We start from the raw sequence: 5,000 nt of genomic DNA, 5'->3' as shown, positions 1-5,000 counted from the left end.
CACTTTATTTTTTTCTCCCTCTCTCTGAATGCACAGTGTACTCTAGTGATTTCTTTATGGTACTACTTCACAGTTAGACCTCTGACTATAGAATCAAATCCTAGTCATCATACTTGTGGTATTTTTTTCCATCCACACATCTTAAAGACTCTGTTTTCAATGGACAATATATGGCTGAAAAGCAAGTTGACAAAAGCACCTCCACTTTAGCATCTGACAAAAAGATCACCAGTTGAATCCCAAATGCATTCAGATACATTTACAGCAAACTCGTCCATAAAGCTGTAAAACATTAAGAAATATATATAAGCTAAAAAAAATTGGAGAAGGTACTTTGTGAAATAAAAATAAAAATGGTGCTGCTTTGAGGGGAAAACTTTTATAATTATTATCAAACTATGCATTCTCCAATTAGCTCCAAGGAATGTTTTAGTGCTGTTTAACACAAGTCAACCTTTTTAGGTTCACTCTGGACAATCCTACCATCTACGTCTCCAGCAGCAACCAAAGGCAGCCGTTCTCAAGAACAACAAAAAAAACTGAATCCTTAAAAATGTCTAAATGAAGTGATGATATGTTGTGAGTGTGCAGATTCCAGTTTGTTGCAGCACAATGTTCTTTGTCAAGAAGAAAAGGGGTCTTTCTAAAACTGTTGGAAATTTGGAAGCTCACTATTGTTTTAATGTTTTCAATGATAAAATGATTCAATGATATGTTTAGTGTAGTGTAGTTCAGTTTATTTCAGACGTGGAAAATAAAATAAAAAAGAGAAGAAAAGAAAACTTAAAAAAAGGAGAAGAAAATGTAATATGTACAAACAATGAACGACATCATACAAAAGGGGCTCTCATACTTTCTTCATCTACCTCTATAGGAAAGTGTTTTTTTGGACACACATAGTGAAGTCACAGAAACCTTAACACTGACATGCTTTGAGTTATTGATTATTCACCAATCAATCAGTCTCATTCTGTTCTCTGCCTTGGCGACATGTTCAGCACTGTTTGCGTACCCTGTTTACTTTGTGTCCTAGTTGTTGACACGTTTATCACTGTGACCTAATTGAGTTAGACAGCGTCTGTTTTCCAAGGCAGAGCAGGAAAGACAAAATGGCGAGAAGGGATGAGCAGCATTTGGCGCAGCGACCAGGGGGTTTTAATGGTTAGTAAAACATCTGTGCAAAGCAGAATTATGAAACAGCTATTTATCTTTCTGTCTCTTTGTTTCACATTTTGACCCATGAATTCTGTTTCATCCTTCCACAGTCTTTTGCAGGAACATTTCTCTATGCACACAACCTTGAGATAAGTTAAATATTTTCTTCACTATTCCAAACAAAACTTGGTGTCATTAAGAGGATTTTCTGAAACTTTAAAGGTAAATTGAGTGGCCGATAAGTGTTCTGACACAGAATAAAAAGAGGCTATACCTGCGAAATAGGTGACCCATGAGGATCTTAAAGAAACAACCACTGTCTGCTGAAAATGGGCTGCAATAGAAAAGAATAAGGAATTGAGTGCTTAGAGTGCTTGGATTAATTTACTGGCAGAGAAGCATCAAAAAATGATAAATTGCTGTGTATTACAGGGAGAGGGAATGAAAGGTGATCAGGACTATTACCCTTTACAAAGGTACAGCAGTAGTAATGTCGTTGTCCCCTCCAGATGGATCTACTAGGAGGATAAAATCACCTAATTGGTATTGATTCTTTCCCTGTCTTTTAAGCTGTGGAAGAGGGACATGTTCAGAACATATGCATTAGTGAAGGCTACATCATACAATAAATGACAAAGAGGAGGTGTAAGCTGTAACAATGACACTATAGCCCTATTCAGAATGCCCTTTCAAAGCTTGATATTTAAGTCTGCTGCTTTTCACCATCATGTGCAGAGGCATAATGGGGCGACTGTTTCTCAGTGGAAGAGTAACCATCTCAGCCAAGAGGTCAGGGGTTCGATCCCCAGTTCCTGCAGCTACATGTCCGATGTGTCCATGGGCAAGACACTTAACCCCAAGCTGCTTCTGCTGCTTCATGGCTGCCGTATGAATGTGTATGAAGGGATCAGTTACTACTGATGGATACTTTACACAGCAGCTTCACCTTTACTGTGTGAATGTGTCGGTGTGAACTGTGGTGCAAGAGCACTTTGAGTAGTAAGAAGACTAGAAAAGTGCTATGCAAGCTCGAGTCCATTTACCATCACCGTTGGGGGGAAGAATAGACCCTGCTCTGTACCATCTTCTGAAGGTACAGAGCGGGGGCAAGACGGGATCAGCCGAGCCAGCGGGGGGTTGCAGGGCTGTGTATGTGTACATGTCTGAGTGTGTGTAAGTGGAGTTCCCACTGTGCTGTGATTCCACAATGCAAAATGCGATGTGAATTTACAAACTGGGACACAAATGCTATGCTTACACGGAATCAATATGAATGTACGGACATGAGGGCTGAGCTTATTTATGGCACTTTAATGGGAATGCAGTATGAAAAGGCCAACAGACTGCAAATATCTCCCAAATATCTTCAGAAGAGTAAAAGTAAAATATTTCTGTCTAGTACCATAATAGTTGTCAGATTATGTCGCACATTTCAGCGACAAGGCAATTCAAAGTGCTTCACACACGACATGAAAAGCATCATGACAGAGGGCAGAAAAACACAATAAAAGAGGACATTTAAAAATCATTCAAACCAAACCTTTCATATCAAAGAGAAGAAAAAATGACTAAAAAGATATAAAAAATTAAAGATGTTGCTGCTTTTTTCTTGGGGGTAGTTTCTTTTTTGATTCATTCAAGATCTTATGTTGAAAACATGTTTGTTGAAATGAAATAACCATATGAATGAAGCAACTCTTCAAAATTAAAACAAAGGTGTGAATAAATGGAAGATGTAGCCGACTGAGGCATTCATCCAGACAGTCAAAAAAAAAAAGATATAAAAAGAGCTGTATAAAAATAAAGTCAAATCTCTTTATTGAAAGGCAGCTGTGAACAGGTGAAGCTTCAACCTTGATTTGAAAGAACTTTGTGTTTCAGAAAACCTGCAGTTTTCTGGGAGTTCCTTCCAGATATACGCAGCATAGACAATGAATGCTTCTTCTCCATGTTTGGTTCTGACTCTGAAAGAAAACAGACCTGTCGACCTGAGGTGTCAGGATGGTTCATGGTTGATCAGAAGGTCACTAAACCAACAGCAGTATTTTAAAATCTATTCTCTGACAGACTTGGACTTGTAAAGACCTCAGAACTGGAGTGATGTGATCCCTTCCTTGAACTTAGAGAGGACTCTAGCAGCAGCGTAAAAAACATCAATATTTCCGTTCAGTGATATAAAATGTCCTCTAAATAGTTTTGTATAACATTCTTCATCAGCTTGTAAGGTCTTAAGGTCAAACATGCAGCACATAAAACAGGAGATTTTGAAAATGACAACATACTGGAAAGTCTCTGTTTGGTTTAGATGAGGTGTGTATAGAATATGCATAGAGGAATACTCTGCCGTATATATGTTGTATTTGTGTCGAGAAACAGGCAGAAAGAAAAAAAGTAAGTAGCTGTTAAACCCCTTGCAACATTATTGACTTCATCGACACTTCCACTCTCTCGCTCTGTGACCTGCCCTGTTGAGAAATTAACTCAATTGGACATAAGACAGACTTTGTTCCAAGGTGCTGGTCTAGTCTGTTAAATGTTGTATTTAACAGATTGAGGCATTTGCCTTTTCACACACATCTCTTTAAAATATCTAGCTAAGGCTTGCACTACAAGAAGAGGCCGATAAATCTGCATAAGATGTTTCTGATGAGTGAATATATCAGACCTTACAAGTGAGCTCAGCAGCTCTGGATACATACATGAGCCCCCACTGGCAAAAACACACTTGAATATGCAACTAAACAGCTAGTTGTGCATTTTATAGTGTGCAATATAGTAGAAAAGTTCAGACAAGAAAGAAGAAAGAGGGGAAAAAAGATAGGATATTTATGCCTCTTCTCTAATGTTTAAACGCATGGAGGCTGAATGGTGGGGCGGAGTCGTTCTGTCCCCTTATCCGCCGTCAGAGGTAGACCAACTGGGTGGAAGATGGTGGTATTGTTTGATGTCGGGGCCAGCAGCACAGAACAGTGTTGTGTATGTTTGTGCATCTCTGAGTTTGTGTATGTGAAGCTCCCGCTGTGTGTTTACGCGCTGTGTCTCTAGTGCATCTTCAAAGCTTATGTGAAATCACACCAATATTAAACTGTTGCAGATGTAATGTTTAATTATAAAGCAGCAGCAGCCTCATATGTCTAAAAATGAAGCCAATGCGGAAGTGGAAAAAATCTGCTGTTCCTCGTGTGTCCACTTGAGGCTGATTGAAAGTCCCATTAAAACACACATGTTAAAATGTCCATTTTCACTGCAGAAATTGACATTTCTATAATCTGGTACAAAACTGTTTTTAGTCTGAGTAGCTCATGTTGTTATTGGTACACACACTGTGTGGGGTCAATTTTGAACAGGGGCGTGACTGATGTGACTGTAGGCGGGCAGGTTGTAGCTGTTTGTCCACTGGATTTCAGTGTTGGTTTTGTAAGATTTAAAAGTGAAGTAAATTCATATATCTGAGTTAATTCATGTATTTAAGTTTAAGTTAAAAATAAGTTAACATTTATACAGTGAACTATTTACATATTTGAGTTTATATTATTATTATTATATTATTATTATATATTAAGTTAATATTGATATATTTACATGTTTTAATGTTTGCAGTAGCACCTAGTAACTGTGACCAAATTATATTGAATCTACCTGTGTTTGTCATGTTTGCCTTGAGTTTAATCATCCTGACCTCTGATTGGCTAACGACGGGACATGTGATGAGTAACAAGGAAGTGTTGTTTGTTGTGTAGCAGAACAATGTGGATGACAGTAAAGTTATCCGTCTCCATCCTTCTGTTTCTCTTAGAGTGATCCATCCACCACACATTGGACCCTCACCTTACAGTATTGACTTG

General features: G+C 38.3%; 1 protein-coding gene across 1 annotated transcript in view; it reads left to right on the top strand.

Moving 5' to 3' along the window:
* tead1a (TEA domain family member 1a) overlaps positions 1-5,000 on the top strand; it is a 43,976-nt gene that overhangs the window by 17,606 nt on the left and 21,370 nt on the right. The window lies entirely within an intron of this gene.

The sequence above is a fragment of the Labrus mixtus genome, chromosome 4 (genome assembly GCF_963584025.1).
Source record: "Labrus mixtus chromosome 4, fLabMix1.1, whole genome shotgun sequence".
In the NCBI taxonomy this organism is placed as follows: Eukaryota; Metazoa; Chordata; class Actinopteri; order Labriformes; family Labridae; genus Labrus; species Labrus mixtus.
Note: the sequence above shows the minus strand (reverse complement) of the source record. Positions and strands in the feature narration are given on the sequence as shown.